Genomic DNA, 21,319 nt, shown 5'->3' on the forward strand with positions numbered 1-21,319 from the left:
GATGGGGTCGAGAGAGACGGAGAGAGAGAGAGAGAGAGAGGGAGAGACAGAGAGAGAGAGACAGAGGGAGAGACAGAGACAGAGAGAGAGACAGAGAGACTCGTCAGAGAAACCTTGATATTGCGGGACCTAAGGCTGCTGTTTGCGGGGGGGTGGGAGGGGCTGATTTTGCAGCTCCCCTTTTCCTCAAACGAATCCCATTTTCCTGCTATTCTTAACTCGCCGGCACCTGCCTGAATTTCGAATTGATCTCTTGTGGTAAAGCTTTCCAGATTCCAATATCTCTGCATGGAGAGGTTTCTTTGAATTCCCCCTTGATATATCTAGTGCTTGTCTGGAGATTGTGGCCTCTAGTCTCATTTACCGAATAATGGAAATGATCTGCCTGTGTTCACCTTGCCTGTTACGTTATTATTTTTCGCACCTCGGTCAAACTCCATGTTCATTTTCTCGATTTGAGAGGTACAGTGGGAAACCTATTTGCTTCATGGGATCTTTGCTTAAGAATCCATAGCAACACACTGCTATTAAAAACCAGTTGCTTTATTAACAAAGGTTCAACAATCACATGACACATTACCAGTTCATCCCCCAGCCTCACAACTGCATACCTCATCGTGGATGACCCAGACCCAACTGGCTGGGGTTTTATTGAGTGTTGTGAACGTCTGGTGACGGGCTAAGCCACTCACAATGCACCAGTTGATCCACCCTTTCTTCACCCTTGGTATCTTCCTGGTAAAATGATGTTGCCGTTTTCCTGGTTTGTCATCCCTCCTATCGCAAGGCGTCTAAAATTGTACACACTAATCCCCCTGATATAAATCCTAAATCTATACCTGCAGGGGAGGAGTGTGGTTAAAGCCCCTAATAGTCCCGTACTATTAGCATCAATGTTAAAACATAGACAGTGTTTGCGAACGCTTGAAATGTAGAGATAATCTCAGTTATAAAATTCTGAACAGACTGGATGCGGGGAGGATGTTTCCCCGGGGAGGGCTGGCAAGTCTAGAACAAGGGGTCACAGTCTCTGGATACAGGGTAGGAAATTTAGGACCGAGATGAGGAGAAATGTTTTCACTCAGAGGGTGGTGAACCTGTGGAATTCTTTACCACAGAAGGCTGTGGAGGCCAAGTCACTGAATATATTGAAGAGGGAGATCGATAGATTTCTAGACACAAAGGGCATCAAGGGGTACGGGGAAAAAGCTGGAATATGGTGTTGAGATAGAGGATCAGCCATGATCATATTGAATGGTGGTGCAGGCTCGAAGGGCCGAATGGCCTACTACTATTTTCTAAAACTACAAGCTCCAACTTAGTGACTTCCCCTTGCCTGTGGGCTAATAACAAATTGCTCCACTCATGGTGTCATTAGATTTCTGAGTGCATGAGATAGAAACAGTAGCAGTCACTCAGCCCCTCGAGCCTGCTCTGCCCTTCAGTTATATCATGGCTGATCTGTACCTCAACTGCATTTCCCCGCCTTGGTTCCATATCCCTCGATACCCTTACCCAACAAAAATCTATTGACCTCGGGATTGAAAGCTTCAAGTGTCCCTCAGCACCTTACAGCCTTCTGAAGGCGAGAATTCCAGATTGCTAAATAAGTAGAGCGTGATTCATTGATCCGGTATAACCACTGTCTCTCTGCTTTGTAGGGGGAGCTGGTGGGAAGGGTGTGTGGGGTGCAGCTGGAGTCATTTATGATTATGAGGAACCCGATGCTCGTGATCCAAACGACGACGACGCTGTCCAGGTGGGTGTATTGTAGTGTGGTCCTAACCCAACGGAGTGGGAGAGAGGCAACGGACAGCACGGAATAACCCGGCACTGGTGCATGTTTTAGCATGTGCTGTTCCAGGGCCTGTCTGATCGAAGACATTCAGAGACCCCTGCCATTTCTCAGTCTCTGTGTCGTGCCGGGAAGCTGCAGTACTGAGTTTCTGCCACTGATCTTGGGAAGTAACCTCCCATCTAGGGACAGCGTGTTAATCGTTAAAGGGTTTGATGCGAGGAATCTCTCTGTGGGGGAGGATAGGAGTGACCACTTCTGCTTTCCCCACTCGATCACCGCAGCAAATCGCTGGAGTGGGGTGGCACCTGTTGAGGTATCGAGAATCTGCCGATGAATCCGTCTGTCTGTTTTCTTGTTAGGGGGACACAGTGTATGAGACGATGGTCCCAGAACTGGATGGAAATGCGCTGCACAAGACCATGACTCCAATTGTGAAGGAGTACTTTGAACACGGTGATGGAAATGAAGTGGCTGTAAGTAAATGAGGGTTCTCCTCCTCCTCCTCCTCATCCTCATCCTGCCCTCCAACTCTACCACTTTCAGCATGCCTCTATCTTTATCTGTCTTGCAAAACCCTCCCTAAACTCATTTATCTCTATCTGCCACCCCACTTTTTAAAATTGCCTCTTTGATTGCCCAAGATGCGCTCCCTGCTGAGAGCGTGGGATGGTGAAATTGCCCTTTGTGTTCGAGTTCCTATCTGCTCCTCTGCCTGCTCCTCTGATCCATTTGGCTCTGTGACAGCTACCTGTCCCAACCTCTTCCCACCCATCTGTTCTCCATGTTAATAGTTTTACAGTGTAATAGTCATAGGGTCAGGAGTGGGGCTGTTCCACAGTGCTCTGCTCCGTACATCATCATTCTGATGGCCCACGGCACGCACCTGGATGGGGGCAGGTGGCCGGGAACATTTACACCGTGCAAGTCACAGGTAGTCACCATCTCCAGCAAAAGAAACCCCCTCCCCCGCCCGATCCTCAATGGTATCATCGTCACTGAGTCCCTCACCATCAACATCACTGAACGGGATCAACCACATCAACACACCATGGCTACAAGAGGGGGACGGAGGCTGGGTACAGAGACTGCTGGGTCGCTTCCCGACCCTTCACAATATCTCCACTACCTTCCAGCCACAAGGTAGGAGCGTGATGGGATTCTCAGCACAGCTGTAACAACTCGCCACGCCGTCTGGGACAGAGCAATTCCCCTGACCGGTACCTCTGCCACGGGACGGATATTACCCCGCCTTCCCCACCATCCCCGGCACCGTGTTGGCAATCGACAGGATGCACTGCAGCGATTCACCAAGATTATTTCAGCCGCATCTCTCTCCTACAACCTCTGCCACTGAGAAGGGCTAGAACACCGACCCTTCCAAGTTCCCCTCAAGGTCACACACCGTCCTGATTTGGACTTGTATCACTGTTACTTCGTCATTGCTCCTCCAGTATGCTGGGGTTTCCTCGAACCCCATTATTGGGGAACCATTAGCACAAGGACAGCAATGGTTCAGAGAGAGGGCTCAAACCCTGCCTTTTTAGGGCATCCTGGGATGGCCATTAAATGTGGCCTGGCCACAGTCACCACAGGCCAAGACTAAATGTTTTATAGAAAAAAAAAGAGTTATGGTCAAGTTAGTCTTGAGTGGATGTTAAGTGAACCCGGGCACGCAGACATAATGCAATCCCCGTTTTACATTCATACGGTCTGTCCTTGTTTGATCTTAACGTTATTGCTCACAGTTAGAGAGCAAAGCTTCTGGCCGTTTGGGAAGCAGTGAAGTGGAGTTGGATGCAGTCTATGCAGTGTGCTGTACAGGCTGAGGAACTTTGGCCCCCCCTCGCTATCGAGAGCTTGTTGTGTCTCTCTGTCCTCTTTCCCCCTCCAGCTGGGGCACTTTATCACAGTCCTATGTCTCTCCATTATTTGAGGAGTGTGTTTTAACATAGAAACATAGAAAATAGGTGCAGGAGTAGGCCATTTGGCCCTTCGAGCCTGCACCACCATTCAATAAGACCATGGCTGATCACTCCCTCAGTACCCCTTTCCTGCTCTCTCTCCATACCCCTTGATCCCTTTAGCGGTAAGGGCCATATCTAACTCCCTCTTGAATATATCCAATGAACTGGCATCAACAACTCTCTGCGGCAGGGAATTCCACAGGTTAACAACTCTCTGAGTGAAGATGTTTCTCCTCATCTCAGTCCTAAATGGCTTACCCCTTATCCTAAGTCTCTGTCCCCTGGTTCTGGACTTCCCCATCATCGGGAACATTCTTCCCGCATCTAACCTGTCCAGTCCCGTCAGAATCTTGTAAGTTTCTATGAGATCCCCTCTCATCCTTCTAAACTCCAATGTATAAAGGCCCAGTTGATCCAGTCTCTCCTCATATGTCAGTCCCGCCATCCCGGGAATCAGTCTGGTAAACCTTCGCTGCACTCCCTCAATAGCAAGAACGTCCTTCCTCAGATTAGGAGACCAAAACTGAACACACTATTCCAGGTGAGGCCTCACCAAGGCCCTGTACAACTGCAGTAAGACCTCCCTGCTCCTATACTCAAATCCCCTCGCTATGATGGCCAACATACCATTTGCCTTCTTCACCGCCTGCTGTACCTGTCTGCCCAATTTCAGTGACTGATGAACATGACACCCAGGTCTCGTTGCACCTCCCCTTTTCCTATCTGCCGCCACCCAGATAATATTCTGCCTTCGTGTTTTTTCCCCCAAAATGTATAACCTCACATTTATCCACATTATACTGCATCTGCCATGCATATTTACCCACTCACCTAACCTGTCCAAGTCACCCTGCAGCCTCTTAGCATCCTCCTCACAGCTCACACCGCCACCCAGCTTAGTGTCATGTGCAAACTTGGAGATATTACACTCAATTCCTTCGTCTAAATCGTTAATGTATATTGTAAAGAGCTGGGGTTCCATTTTATAAATAGCATGTTGTGGGGAATAGTTTTCTCTAAAGATAGGGCACTAAACAGGTGCTGAGGAGAGTCATTCTCTGTACTCAAATGGCCTCATGGATTCCAGGAAATTGGAGACTGATGTAATGCTCACTGTTGCTCTAGGCTGTTAGTTTTGTAAAACTGATCCCCCTTGTAGGAGGGGTGTTGTCTGTGGTTTTAACCAAGGCACGGTTAAGATGCCATTCAATATGATCAGCCATGGCATTGAATGGTGGTGCAGGCTCGAAGGGCCGAATGACCTACTCCTGCACCTATTTTCTATGTTTCCATGCCACTCCCACAGTTTTTCATGGCAGGATTGCCCCGGTGCCAAGTGTTGAGGTAGGTGTTGTCTGCCAATCTGGTAAAACTCCAAGCAAGCAGCTAAATAAAAACAGAAAATGCTGAAACACTCAGCGGGTTGGGCAACATCCGTGGAGAGAGAAACCGAGTTAATGTTTCAGGTCTGAGATTTCCTCAGAACTCGGCTAAACATTGTGCTTATCTTTTCAACCTTTCCTTGTCTTTCAGTTATTGGGTAAGGCGACTGATGACCTTTCCAGATCCCTGTGAGACGGTTTAGTGCTCCGCTTTACCCAAATTGTTTATCATATTGACTTTACATTCATGTCCTGATCGAGGCAGCTTATTTCAGTGGTTGCCGTGTGTGATTCCTTGCTTGTGAACTCGAAGCCCTGTTGTTAAAACTCAGGGTGTGATTACACATTACGGGAAAGCTAACACCGGTCGGTGCACACCTCGGTGTCAGCGTGGGGGATATTGAAGAGATTGAGTCCAGAGGTGAAGCATGGATAGGGGTTTGAGTGGCAGAAGGGCTGCAGTGCTGGAAATGGAGGGTGTGGTGTAATGGCTAGGACGTGTGGTTTGATGCTCGGCTCCCAGCTGCTTTGCACAGTCAGGGTAGCGAGAGTGGGGATGGACTCTGGACAGAGGGGGTGGACATAGTGTCTGGCTTCCTGAGCTTCAGTTGGAGGAAGCTGTGACTTAAACTTCTCCACTTTTTTCAAAACTTATTTACTCTTCCAAGCTTTCAGTCACCCTCCTGCGCTCGCCCCTTGGCCCGAGGTCGATTCCTTTATCTTGCCTGTGTCTCTGGGAAGTGTGGGGACATTGTCTACATTGAAAGGGCTCTATAAATACAAGTTGCTGCTGGAGTTTGTTGTGATTTAATCCCCATTGAAGACTATTGTAATGTTTGCATCTATGAGGATACTCACGGGTTAGAGTTGTGATTGGATTAGCCAGTCATGTGATGGTCACAAGACTCATAAAACCCTGGCCTGTTATAAGGACATAAGAAATAGGAGTAGGCCATTCGGCCCCTCGAGCCTGCTCCACCATTTAATACGATCATGGCTGATCCGATCATGGACTCAGCTCCACTTCCCCACCCGCCCCTTATCCCCTTATCGTTTAAGAAACTTTCTATTTCTGTCTTAAATTTATTCAATGTCCCGGCTTCCACAGCTCTTTGAGGCAGCGAATTCCACAGATTTACAACCCTCTGAGAGAAGAAATTCCTCCTCATCTCTGTTTTAAATGGGCGGCCCCTTATTCTAATATCATCCCCCATCAGTGGAAACATCCTCTCTGCATCCACTTTGTCATGCCCCCTCATAATCTGATACGTTTCGATAAGATCACCTCTCAGTCGGGTTTGGGGGATCCAGCATGGGACAGGTGGTTGTGAATCGAGTGGATGAGCTGGGAATGTGTATTGTGATTGTTAAACCTTTCTTAATAAACCAACTGGTTCTATGAATTTAAGCAAAGAAACCATGCAGCAGATACATTACACGTGTGTGTGTGTTCAGACCCTGCATTACATTACACGTGTGGTTAACTATATTGTGTTTGTTAAGTCCTAGTTCGGGTGGTCAGCTGCATTCGACAATAATCGAGTCAGATACCTTCAATCTTTACGTCTTTATTGAAGCAGCTTCGGACCTGTTACCAAACTGCCAGCACAGAGTCTACAGATTCCGGGGCAGGCAGACAAAAGGTCTGCCTATCCTCACAGACGCATCCTTTTTATTCTTACAAACTAGAGGAGGTATGGCACGCTTCATCAATCACAGTGTGTTACTGGGGCTTCATGAATTGACAGCCTGTTTATCTTTAGAACACTTTATGCTTTTAAGAGCAGAATTGCAACAAGCAGAATTGCTCAGGGACACCAAAATCTCCTACATGTTAGGATAACTTGGCTTAATCACACAAAGCAAATGTGCACCTTATCAAGTCATGGCCATAAACCCTTGTTTATCAGTGATGGTCACACAAGCTACTTTGTCCACTACTTTCTCACGGGAAACCAAGCCTGTCTGTTCTTATTTTCTTATTGATTCCTAGAACCATTTTATTAACCCTTTCATGATTCTTCCACCTACATTCACATTCCCTCCTGTTATCATTCCATGATAAATTCTCATTCATAAATGTTTACTCTCAATTTTGTGCACGGCCCGGTACTCCCTGCCTCAACGTGCTGGCCAGTCACGCGGTTTCAGGAGTCCCGGTCGCTTAGATCAAATTATGCCCCATGTTATTGCTAAGATCAATTTTGTCCCGACCAGTATGTGTGAAATTATACGAATCCAAGGATGGATGTTCACATTTATTCCCCAATCCCAGACCTTTCTCCACCAACTCTGACTTTGTAAGTCTGCATCGATATCTTCTTCCAGTACTTTGATTTTAGTTTGCAGTTGGTGGTAGAGCTTTACGGATTGACCCACCCTGAGCCTCAATTCTTGTAATACTTCGGTTAGATGTGGGATGGGTGATATGCGCTTGCCCGATCGCGACAGGTCGTAGTGGTGTAAAGCAAAAGTTTGGCTGTGGTATAGGGCACTGCAGGTCATTTGGGTCCCTTGTCTTACTTCTACACAGGTATCCACACTCTGGCAAGAGATGATACCCGTGTTTGAGTTGTGAAGACAGGAATAATTGGACTGCTTTGTGAGACAGGACTGGTGAACGGGCACATCCACTTCTGCACACCCGAATCCTGTACCATTCCAACACTGTGGGTACCCATCCTTCCCAGACCCTGTGGTGTTTAGGCTGGTGGCCGGGGTACCTCAGCCATCGGAATATGTGAAGGTAATGTTTTCGGCGGGCGGGGTATCATTGTATCCTCGTATGTAAAGAGTGGGATCCATAACCGGGGTTGGGGTAAACAATTCGGTGACCGACATAACAGGGTAGCATACAACCGACTCTGGCGCGAATAAGATCTTGAGTCCTCAGGAATATATTATGATCGTTCCCCAGTTCCCTTGCACGTTCCTTTTCCTCCTTTGCCCTGTTACTGATTCCAGGGATTGGTCCTTTGAATCAACTAAGTCATCTTCAGGTTGATCAGGGCAAACAAAGTCCATCTCACATTCCCTGAACCGGCATGGCAAATTCCATCGGTCTTTGCCCTGTAGAGTCACCTGTCGATCAACCTGTGAGAGTATACCCATACGGGATGTTATTTTAGTCATGGTCCATGATTCGAGATCATCTGGTGTCCTGGTTCCACATTGTACAATATCTCCCGTACAGAGGCGGAGAATTTGCTCTCGTGAGCCGTCGGTTGGGCAGCTGAGTAGTCGTCCCCCTGTTTTTGTTACTGTTATCAGCAGGATCACGACTCCTAGCAGCAGAGTTCCGTGTATTCTTTCAATCCTGAAAGACAAAAGGGCTTACAAACCGTCATGTTACTATCGTGGCTACCAAGGCCTCATGTTATGCCTAAATACCTAAAAGCAGGACAAGCAATCATATGATTATTAGATTAATTAAAATTATGGCTTATTACGGCAAAATGGTTACGGAATGACAGGAACGAACGTATTATGGCACTTAAATTATTAGTCCACATCTATCTCCATGCTTCTGAGTCAGAACCGAAGTAGCGCATTCTTGGAGAACAGTACAATTTAACTGGAACGGGCGATCGTAGAGGGGTCTTCCCAAGGCTGGTGCTTGTGTAAGACAAAGCCTTAACTGTTGGAAGGCATCTGTCGCCTCTGGTGACAGCGTGAAATCTCCTTCGCTGCTTCTAAGGCTTCGTGAGTTTGATGTGTTAAGGCTTCCTTAAATCTAGTCCATTCAGGACCAGTAAGTACCTGTTGTACCAGAGACCAAAGGTCCCTTGAGTCTGCTTGATAGACTCTGATGGTTCGTGACAAAAATTCAATGAACCGTTGAGGACAGGTATTTTTATTCGGGGCGCTGGTTAATATGGACATAAGTTCATGGGGTTTCCAAGGTAACCACACTTGTATCTTAGCAGGGGGCTGCACATCCGGACCCCCTCCTCCTCAGGCACTGCTGGTGCCAACACGCGAGGGTTAGGGATAGTTCTGACGGGCAGCTGTTTCGGCGCGTGTTTCTTCAGGGATCTTGGTGTCTCCCTGTCATTGTCCCCTTTAACATCACCAACCCATCCCGACTCTGAATCTGTCCCAGTATCTGACCCTGACACTATCACGTCATCCTCATCCGTAGGGGCTGATTTCCCCTTTTTCCCTTTACCACTACGTCGTTGATTTCTTTCAAGCCATTGTTATCTCCCTATTTCCTGTTCAAGTTGACGCCGTCTTTGAACCTGGCTTCTAATCCCCTCTGCAACGGATCGACAGAAAACCTCATCATCAGACTTACTTCCCCGAGACTGTCGTTCTCTATTAGACACATTGTGTAAACTGGGATAAATGAGTGTTGCAGCAGCAGTGGTGCCCGGTGTTGGGACATTAGGACCGGGGTAAGGGGGGCTAGAACTCTGTTCATCGGTGGATTCGCCACCGGCACATTTACTGCCACAGCCGCGTCAGCCAAGGCATTAACATCGGGTTGTGCTGTCGGACAAGGCGGGGGAGCCCCTGGAGTCATATTCCAATTATCCCATTCATTGTCCCCGTCAGCCCCTTGCATACCAAGACCAGCCATTGAACTACGTAGTTCAGTTAAAGATTCCTTGTTTGTTCTATTTCTCTTTTCCTATGCACATTCCTTTCTTTAAATTTCCAATGACTTAGGGATTTCCGCATCGGTTAATTCCTGCCTTGAGAGCATTCTCCTGCCAACTCGCCAGAATATTCTTATCTTTTTCATCCTGACAATGTTGGCGCCAAATTTCAATCAATTTCTTACTCTTTTTCCCGATTCCCCTTTTCCAAATTAATTCTTGGGCAGGCTTAATTGTTTCTAAATCACTTGAACCCCCTAATGGCCATATGTCTGAACCTAATTTCTGATTCAAACCGCCCGACAATTGTCTGAGTTGTTCATTTTTATCTGGGTGTTTATTACCCATGATATAACTTATCTTAACCTAGGTATTCAACGTTTTGACGGACTCATTAAGTGAGACAATTTCAAATCAGTTATCTTTTAACCCACCACCGTGGTGTGCAGCCACAACTTCCTTTTCTCTCTATTCCTTTTCTCTTTATTCCTTTTCTCTTTATTCCTTACTGTTTTAACGTTTGACGGACTACTTGTGGTGGACAATTTCCAGATCAACCTACTCCTCCTTCGTCATTTTAACGGACCACCATGGTGGACAATTCCAAATCTATTCCTTTCCTGGGGTAATCTGACAACTGACCACGGGTGATCCCGTCAACAATTAATTCAACAGTGGTGAAAGATCCGCGACCAGAACTTACGACAGGAGGAAAACAAAGTGGCAATTTAACTAAATATACTCACTTTGGGGCCCATTTCCTCTGCCGCGTCCCGTCTGTAGGATATCAATGATTGAGCCACTTCCAATCGAGAGTTTTTGGGATCCCACTTCTGACACGAAATGTTAAGTCCTAGTTCGGGTGGTCAGCTGCATTCGACAATAATCGAGTCAGATACCTTCAATCTTTACGTCTTTATTGAAGCGGCTTCGGACCTGTTACCAAACTGCCAGCACAGAGTCTACAGATTCCGGGGCAGGCAGACAAAAGGTCTGCCTATCCTCACAGACGCATCCTTTTTATTCTTACAAACTAGAGGAGGTATGGCCCACTTCATCAATCACAGTGTGTTACTGGGGCTTCATGGATTGACAGCCTGTTTATCTTTAGAACACTTTATGCTTTTACGAACGGAATTGCAACAAGCAGAATTGCTCAGGGACACCAAAACCTCCTACGTGGTAGGATAGCCCAGCTTAATCACGCGAAGCAAATGTGCACCTTATCAAGTCATGGCCATAAACCCTTGTTTATCAGTGATGGTCACACAAGCTACTTTGTCCACTACTTTCTCACGGGAAACCAAGTCTGTCTGTTCTTATTTTCTTATTGATTCCTAGAACCATTTTATTAACCCTTTCATGATTCTTCCACCTACATTCACATGTTCAGGCCCTGCATTACATTACACGTGTGGTTAACTATAATGTGTTCAGGCCCTGCATTACATTACACGTGTGGTTAACTATATTGTGTTCAGACCCTGCATTACATTACACGTGTGGTTAACTATAATGTGTATGTTCAGACCCTGCATTACATTACACGTGTGGTTAACTATATTGTGTTCAGACCCTGCATTACATTACACGTGTGGTTAACTATAATGTGTATGTTCAGACCCTGCATTACATTACACGTGTGGTTAACTATAATGTGTATGTTCAGACCCTGCATTACATTACACGTGTGGTTAACTATAATGTGTATGTTCAGACCCTGCATTACATTACACGTGTGGTTAACTATAATGTGTATGTTCAGACCCTGCATTACATTACACGTGTGGTTAACTATAATGTGTATGTTCAGACCCTGCATTACATTACACGTGTGGTTAACTATATTGTGTTCAGACCCTGCATTACATTACACGTGTGGTTAACTATAACGTGTATGTTCAGACCCTGCATTACATTACACGTGTGGTTAACTATAATGTGTATGTTCAGACCCTGCATTACATTACACGTGTGGTTAACTATAATGTGTATGTTCAGACCCTGCATTACATTACACGTGTGGTTAACTATATTGTGTGTGTTCAGACCCTGCTGCAGGAGTTGAATCTGGGGGATCAGGAAGCACGAGGTTCCTTCTCTCGCTGTCTCGCTGGCGTTGGAAGATCAGGCGAGCCATCGCGAGCTGACATCCCGGCTTCTGTCTGACCTCCTGGGGAAGATCCTTACAGCCGCCGACGTCGCCAAGGCCTTTGATCGGATGTTGAAGGATCTGCCTGATCTGATTCTGGATACACCTGAGGCACCACAGGTAAAAACAAGCTCTTCACAGGCGTTCCCTGTATTGGGGAAAGATTCTGATTTATACCTTAATCACACGCACACTGCGATTCATCAACCCCCTCAGCTCGTGTCCCCAAGTGCAGCCTTCTGCGCACGATAAAGTCCACTAGCATTGTGCTTCATGGGAATTACTGCAAATACTGAAAATCCACAGCTCGGCCAGCATGTTAAGGGCAGGTTAATGTTTCAGAACTGAAGGCGGAGAGATAAACGGGCATCTTGGTAAGGTCGGAGATGAGGTGCGTCCCACCGGCCACAGAGCCAGAGCTCATGGTTCCAGCAGTCTCTGAGTCGGGACTGAGTTGCTCAAGCTTCACTCTTTGCCGGGTATCCGCATACACTCCTCACAACAGAGGATGCATCTCCCTCCAGTGCTTTTCAAACTTGTCTGTGGGAGAACTCCTGCCAATGCATAGAAACATAGAAAATAGGTGCAGGAGTAGGCCATTCGGCCCTTCGAGCCTTCACCGCCATTCAATAAGATCATGGCTGATCATTCCCCTCAGTACCCCTTTCCTGCTTTCTCTCCATACCCCTTGATCCCTTTCGCCGTAAGGGCCACATCTAACTCCCTCTTGAATAAATCCAATGGATTGACCTCAACAACTCTCTGTGGCAGGGAATTCCACAGATTAACAACTCTCTGAGTGAATAAGTTTCTCCTCATCTCAGGCCTAAATGGCTTACCCCTTATCCGATGACTATGTCCCCTGGTTTTGGACTTCCCCAACATCGGGAACATTCTTCCCACATCGAACCTGTCCAGTCCCGTCAGAATTTTATATGTTTCTATGAGATCCCCTCTCATCCTTCTAAACACCAGTGATAACAGGCCCAGTCGATCCAGTCTCTCCTCATATGTCAGTCCTGCCATCCTGGGAATCAGTCTGGTGAATCTTTGTTGCACTCCCTCAATAGCAAGAACATCCTTCCTCAGATTAGGAGACCAAAACTGAACACAATATTCCAGGTGTGGCCTCACTAAGGCCCTGTACAACTGCAGTAAGACCTCCCTGCTCCTATACTCAAATTCCCTCGCTATGAAGGCCAACATGCCATTTGCCGCCTTCACCGCCTGCTGTACCTGCATGCCAACCTTCAATAACTGATGTACCATGACACCCAGGTCTCGTTGCACCTCCCCTTTTCCTAATCTGTCACCATTCAGATAATCTGTCTTCCTGTTTTTGCCACTAAAATGGATAACCTCACATTTATCCACATTATATTGCATCTGCCATGTATTTGCCCACTCACCTAACCTGTCCAAGTCACCCTGCAGCCTCTTAGCATCCTCCTCACAGCTCACACCGCCACCCAGTTTAGTGTCATCTGCAAACTTGGAGATATTACATTTAATTCCTTCATCTAAATCATTGATGTATTTTGTAAATATCTGGGGTTCCAGCACTGAGCCCTGCGGCACCCCACTAGTCACTGCCTGCCATTCTGAAAAGGACCCGTTTATTCCCACTCTCTGCTTCCTGTCTGCCAACCAGTTCTCTATCCACGTCAATACATTACCCCCAATACCATGTGCTTTGATTTTACACACCAATCTCTTGTGTGGGACCTTGTCAAAAGCCTTTTGAAAGTCCAAATACACCACATCCACTGGTTCTCCCTTGTCCACTCTACTAGTTACATCCTCAAAAAATTCTAGGGGATTTGTCAAGCATGACTTCCCTTTCATAAATCCATGCTGACGAGGACCAATCCTGTCACTGCTTTCCAAATGCGCTGCAATTTCATCTTTAATAATTGATTCCAACATTTTCCCCAACACTGATGTCAGGCTAACCGGTCTATAATTCCCTGTTTTCTCTCCTTCCTTTTTTAAAAAGTGGTGTTACATTAGCTACCCTCCAGTCCATAGGAACTGATCCAGAGTCAATAGAATGTTGGAAAATGATCACCAATGCAGCCTATCAGGCCCTGGGGGTTTATCGGCCTTCAATCCCATCAATTTCCCGAACACAATTTCCTGACTAATAAGGATTTCCTTCAGTTCCTCCTTCTCGTTAGACCCTCGAACCCCGAGTATTTCCGGAAGGTTATTGTGTTGGTATATTGCCTCCCTGGTGCAAGGGTCAAGGATGTCTCGGAGCGGGTGCAGGACATTCTGAAAAGGGAGGGTGAACAGCCAGTTGTTGTGGTGCACATTGGTACCAACGATATAGGTAAAAAATGGGATGAGGTCCTACGAGACGAATTTAAGGAGCTAGGAGCTAAATTAAAATGTTGGACCTCAAAAGTAGTAATCTCAGGATTGCGACCAGTGCCACGTGCTAGTCAGAGTAGGAATCACAGGATAGCTCAGATGAATACGTGGCTTGAGCAGTGGTGCAGCAGGGAGGGATTCAAATTCCTGGGACATTGGAACAGGTTCTGGGGGAGGTGGGACCAGTACAAACCGGACGGTCTGCACCTGGGCAGGTCCGGAACCAATGTCCTAGGGGGAGTGTTTGCTAGTGCTGTTGGGGAGGAGTTAAACTAATATGGCAGGGGGATGGGAACCAATGCAGGGAGACAGAGGGAAACAAAAAGAAGACAAAAGCAAAAGACAGAAAGGAGATGAGTAAAAGTGGAGGGCAGAGAAACCCAAGGCAAAAAACAAAAAGGGCCACTGAATATAAAGGAGCTGCAGGAGGGGTCAAAACTAGAAATCGTGGTTTAAAAACTAGTATTAAAACACTCTACCTAAACACATGCAGCATTCGAAATAAAGTAAATGAGTTGAGGGCACAAATCATTACAAATGGGTATGATTTGGTGGCCATTACAGAAACGTGGTTGCAGGGTGGCCAAGACTGGGAATTAAACATTCAGGGGTCTCTGACGATTTGAAAAGATAGACAAGAAGGGAAAGGAGGTGGGGTAGCTCTGTTAATAAAGGATGATATCAGGGCAGTTGTGAAAGATGATATTGGCTCTAATGAACAAAATGTTGAATCATTGTGGGTAGAGATTAGAGATAGTAAGAGGAAAAAGTCACTGGTGGGCGTAGTTTATAGGCCCCCAAATAATAACTTCATGGTGGGGCGGGCAATAATCAAGGGAATGATGGAGGCATGTGAAAAAGGAACGGCAATAATCATGGGGGATTTTAACCTACATATCGATTGGTCAAATCAAATCGCACGGGGTAGCCTGGAGGAGGAATTCAGAGAATGCATACGGGATTGTTTATTAGAACACTATGTTACAGAACCTACAAGGGAGCAAGCTATCTTAGATCTGGTCCTGTGCAATGAGACAGGAATAATAAACGATCTCCTAGTAAAAGATCCTCTCGGAATGAGTGATCACATTATGGTTGAATTTGTAATACAGATTGAGTGTGAGGAAGTAGTGTCTCAAACGAGCGTACTATGCTTAAACAAAGGGGACTACAGTGGGATGAGTTGGCTCAAGTAGACTGGAAACACAGACTAAACGGTGGCACAATTGAGGAACAGTGGAGGACTTTTAAGGAGCTCTTTCATCGTGCTCAACAAAAATATATTCCAGTGAAAAAGAAGGGCGGTAAGAGAAGGGATAACCAGCCGTGGATAACCAAGGAAATAAAGGAGAGTATCAAATTAAAAACCAATGCGTATAAGGTGGCCAAGGTTAGTGGTAAAATAGAAGATTGGGAAAATTTTAAACAACAACAAAGAATGACTAAGAAAGCAATAAAGAAAGGAAAGATAGATTACGAAGGTAAACTTGCGCAAAACATAAAAACAGATATATAAAACGGAAAAGAGTGACTAAAGTAAATGTTGGTCCCTTAGATGATGAGAAGGGGGATTTAATAATGGGAAATGTGGAAATGGCCGAGACCGTAAACAATTATTTTGCTTCGGTCTTCACAGTGGAAGACACAAAAACCATGCCAAAAATTGCAGGTCACAGGAATGTGGGAAGGGAGGACCTTGAGACAATCACTATCATTAGGGGGTAGTGCTGGACAGGCTAATGGGACTCAAGGTAGACACGTCCCCTGGTCCTGATGAAATGCATCCCAGGGTATTAAAAGAGATGGCGGAAGTTATAGCAGACGCATTTGTTATAATCTACCAAAATTCTCTGGACTCTGGGGAGGTACCAGTGGATTGGAAAGCAGCTAATGTAATGCCTCTGTTTAAAAAAGGGGGCAGACAAAAGGCAGGTAACTATAGGCCGGTTAGTTTAACATCTGTAGTGGGGAAAATGCTTGAAACTATCATTAAGGAAGAAATAGCGGGACATGTAGATAGGAATAGTGCAATCAAGCAGACGCAGCATGGATTCATGAAGGGGAAATCATGTTTAACTAATTTACTGGAATTCTTTGAGGATGTAACGAGCATGGTGGATAGAGGTATACCGATGGATGTGGTGTATTTAGATTTCCAAAAGGCATTCGATAAGATGCCACACAAAAGGTTACTGCAGAAGATAAAGGTACACGGAGTCAGAGGAAATGTATTAGCATGGATAGAGAATTGGCTGGCTAACAGAAAGCAGAGAGTCAGGATAAATGGGTCCTTTTCGGGTTGGAAATCGGTGGTTAGTGGTGTGCCACAGGGATCAGTGCTGGGACCACAACTGTTTACAATATACATAGATGACCTGGAAGAGGGGACAGAGTGTAGTGTAACAAAATTTGCAGATGACACAAAGATTAGTGGGAAAGCGGGTTGTGTAGAGGACACAGAGGCTGCAAAGAGATTTAGATAGGTTAAGCGAATGGGCTAAGGTTTGGCAGATGGAATACAATGTCGGAAGGTGTGAGGTCATCCACCTTAGGGGAAAAAAACAGTAAAAGGGAATATTATTTGAATGGGGAGAAATTACAACATGCTGCAGTGCAGAGGGATCTGGGGGTCCTTGTGCATCAATCCCAAAAAGTTAGTTTTCAGGTGCAGCAGGTAATCAGGAAGGCGAATGGAATGTTGGCCTTCATTGCGAGAGGGATGGAGTACAAAAGCAGGGAGGTCCTTCTGCAACTGTATAGGGTATTGGTGAGGCTGCACCTGGAGTACTGCGTGCAGTTTTGGTCACCTTACTTAAGGAAGGACATACTGGCTTTGGAGGGGGTACAGAGACGATTCACTCGGCTGATTCCGGAGATGAGGGGGTTACCTTATGATGATAGATTGAGTAGACTGGGTCTTTACTCGTTGGAGTTCAGAAGGATGAGGGGTGATCTTATAGAAACATTTAAAATAATGAAAGGGATAGAGGCCGAGAGGTTGTTTCCACTGGTTGGGGAGACTAGAACTAGGGGGCACAGCCTCAAAATACTGGGGAGCCAATTTAAAACTGAGTTGAGAAGGAATTTCTTCTCCCAGAGGGTTGTGAATCTGTGGAATTCTCTGCCCAAGGAAGCAGTTGAGGCTAGCTATTGAATGTATTCAAGTCACAGATAGATAGATTTTTAACCAATAATGGAATTAAGGGTTACGAGGAGCGGGCGGGTAAGTGGAGCTGAGTCCACGGCCAGATCAGCCATGATCTTATTGAATGGCAGAGCAGGCTCGAGGGGCTAGATGGCTACTCCTGTTCCTAATTCTTATGTTCTTGTTATTTGTGGCTTTCTTAGTGAAGACTGATCCAAAGTATTTGATCAATTCGTCTGCCATTTCTTTGTTCCCCATTACAAATTCAACTGATACTGACGGCAAAGGACCGATGTTGGTCTTCACTAATCTTTTTCTCTTCACATATCTATAGAATTTGCAGTCAGTTTTTATGTTCCCTGCAAGCTTCCTCTCATACTCTATTTTCCCCTTCCTAATTAAACCCTTTGTCCTCCTCTGCTGAATTCTAAATTTCTCCCAGTCCTCAGGTTTGTTGCTTTTTCTGGCCAATTTATATGCCCCTTCCTTGGATTTAACACTAGCCTTAATTTCCCTTGTTAGCCACAGTTGAGCTACCTTCTCCATTTTATTTTTACTCCAGACAGGGATGTACAATTGTTGAAGTTCATCCATGTAATCTATAAATGTCTGCCATTGCCTATCCACCGTCAACCCTTTAAATATCATTTTCCAGTCTATCCTCGACACTTCACGTCTCATACCATCGAAGTTACCTTTCCTTAAGTTCAGGACCCTAGTTTCTGAATTAACTGTGTCACTCTCCATCTTAATAAAGAATTCTACCATATTATGGTCACTCTTCCCCAGGGGGCCTCGCACAACAAGATTGCTAATTAGTCCTCTCTCATTACACATCACCCAGTCTAGGATGGCCAGCTCTCTTGTTGGTTCCTCGACATATTGGTCTAGAAAACCATCTTTAATACACTCCAGGAAATCCTCCACCGCATTGCTACCAGTTTGGATAGCCCAATCAATATGTAGATTAAAGTCGCCCATGATAACTGCTGTACCTTTATTGCACACATCCCTAATTTCTTGTTTGATGCTGTCCCCAATCTCACTACTACTGTTTGGTGGTCTGTACACAACTCCGACTAGCGTTTTCTGCCCTTTGGTATTCACAGCTCCACCCATACCGATTCCACATCATCCAAGTTAATGTCCTTTCTTACTATTGCGTTAATCTCCTCTTTAACCAGCAATGATACCCCGCCTCCTTTTCCTGTCTGTTTATCCTTCCTGAATGTTGAATACCCCTGGATGTTGAGTTCCCAGCCTTGGTCACCATGGAGCCATGTCTGCATAATCCCAATTATATCATAATCGTTAATAGCTGCCTGCGCAGTTAATTCGTCCACCTTATTACGAATACTCCTCACATTGAGGCACAGAGCTTTCAGGCTTGTCTTTTTAACACTCTTTGTCCCTTTAGAATTTTTCTGCAATGTGGCCCTTTTTGATTTTTGCCTTGGGTTTCTCTGCCCTCCACTTTTACTATTCTCCTTTCTATCTTTTGCTTCTGCCCCCATTTTATTTCCCTCTGTCTCCCTGCTTAGGTTCCCATCCCCCTGCCATATTAGTTTAACCCCTCCCCAACAGCACTAGCAAACACTCCCCCGAGGACATTAGTTCCGGTTCTGCCCAAGTGGAGACCGTCCGGTTTGTACTGGTCCCACCTCCCCCAGAACCGGTTCCAATGCCCCAGGAATTTGAATCCCTCCCTTCTGCACCACTGTTCAAGCCATGTATTCATCTTGGCTATCCTGCGATTCCTACTCTGACTAGCACGTGGCACTGGTAGCAATCCTGAGATTACTACCTTTGAGGTCCTACTTTTTAATTTAACTCCTAGCTCCCTAAATTCAGCTTGTAGGACCTCATCCCATTTTTTACCTATATCGTTGGTACCAATGTGCACCACGACAACTGGCTGTTCACCCTCCCTTTTCAGAATGTCCTGCACCCGCTCCGAGACATCCTTGACCCTTGCACCAGGGAGGCAACATACCATCCTGGAGTCTCGGTTGCGACCGCAGAAACGCCTATCTATCCCCTTACAATTGAATCCCCTATAACTTTTGCGCTCTCACTCTTTTTCCTGTGCAGCAGAGCCAGCCACGGTGCCATGAACTTGGCTGCTGCTGCCCTCCCCTAGTGAGCCATCTCTCCCAACAATATCCAAAGCGGTATAACTGTTTTGCAGGGAGATGACCGCAGGGGACCCCTGCACTACCTACCTACTCCTGCTCTGCCTGGTGGTCACCCACTCCCTATCTGCCTTTGTAACCTTTACTTGCGGTGTGACCAACTCACTGAACGTGCTATTCACGTCATCCTCAGCATCGCGCATGCTCCAGAGTGAATCCACCTGCAGCTCCAGAGCCGCCATGCGGTCTAACAGGAGCTGCAGCTGGATACACTTCCTGCACACACAGTTGTCAGGGACACTGGAAGCGTCCCTGATTTCCCATAAGGCACAGGAGGAGCATGACACGGGTCTGGGCTCTCCTGCCATGACTTAACCCTTAACATAACCTAATTTGGCAACAATGCCAAAGGGTTCTTACTGACAAGATAAGGAAAAAAGAAAAACTACTCACCAATCAACCAGCCAATCACTTACCCTCTTGCTGTGACATCACACTTCGTTTTCTTTTCCTCCCAGGTTGGGGAGTCAGCACTGGTGGGGAAAACAAGACAAAGCAACACCTCCCACTCCCACTTACCCGAACTCTCCCACTTACCAAACTTTTACCTTTGCACTCTGACCTGCAGCTGCACTCCGAGCAAGTCTGGGCCATGCCCTCTCTTTTTATACTTTTTCTAGCTGACTCACCACTGGCCTGTTTAGGGAACCAGTTTTTACTAGCTGGCCAATTAACTAAGCTAGCTTGCTGGTTTGTCTCTGCTTAAACCTACAAGAATCCTATCTGTTTCATATTTCAGTTTTACGTAAACTTTACTTAAACTTGTAATCTTATTTTACCTTTAGAAGCTACTAGAAATTGTCACTAGTAATTTACACCAACCTTGAAATGGTTTAAAAGGGATTAACCCTTAAAGGTCTCCCACTTAACAAACCAAAAGCGGGTAATTATAGACCTGTTAGCCTGACATCAGTGGTGGGGAAAATGTTGGAATCAATTATTAAAGATGTAATAGCAGCGCATTTGGAAAGCAGTGACAGGATCGATCCAAGTCAGCATGGATTTATGAAAGGGAAATCATGCTTGACAAATCTTCTGGAATTTTTTGAGGATGTAACTAGTAGAGTGGACAAGGGAGAACCAGTGGATGTGGTGTATTTGGACTTTCAAAAGGCTTTTGACAAGGTCCCAGACAAGAGATTGGTGTGCAAAATTAAAGCACATGGTATTGGGGGTAATTACTGACGTGGATAGAGAACTGGTTGGCAGACAGGAAGCAGAGAGTCGGGATAAACGGGTCCTTTTCAGAATGGCAGGCAGTGACTAGTGGGGTGCCGCAGGGCTCAGTGCTCGGACCCCAGCTCTTTACAATATACATCAATGATTTAGACGAAGGAATTGAGTGTAATATCTCCAAGTTTGCAGATGACTGGGTGGCGGTGTGAGCTGTGAGGGGGACGCTAAGAGGCTGCAGGGTGACTTGGACAGGTTAGGTGAGTGGGTAAATGCATGGCAGATGCAGTATAATGTGGATAAATGTGAGGTTATCCACTTTGGTGGCAAAAACAGAGAGACAGAATATTGTCTGAATGGTGGCAGATTAGGAAAACGGGAGGTGCAATGAGACCTGGGTGTCATGGTTCATCAGTCACTGAAAGTTGGCATGCAGGTACAGCAGGCGGTGAAGAAGGCAAATGGTATGTTGGCCTTCATAGCTAGGGGATTTGAGTATAGGAGCAGGGAGGTCTTACTGCAGTTGTACAGGGCCTTGG

At 46.0% G+C, this 21,319-nt stretch overlaps 1 pseudogene; it reads left to right on the forward strand.

The window, feature by feature from the left end:
* LOC139256598 (programmed cell death protein 4-like) overlaps positions 1-21,319 on the forward strand; it is a 70,042-nt pseudogene that overhangs the window by 4,618 nt on the left and 44,105 nt on the right.

The sequence above is a fragment of the Pristiophorus japonicus genome, unplaced genomic scaffold, assembly GCF_044704955.1.
Source record: "Pristiophorus japonicus isolate sPriJap1 unplaced genomic scaffold, sPriJap1.hap1 HAP1_SCAFFOLD_747, whole genome shotgun sequence".
NCBI classification, from domain to species: Eukaryota; Metazoa; Chordata; class Chondrichthyes; family Pristiophoridae; genus Pristiophorus; species Pristiophorus japonicus.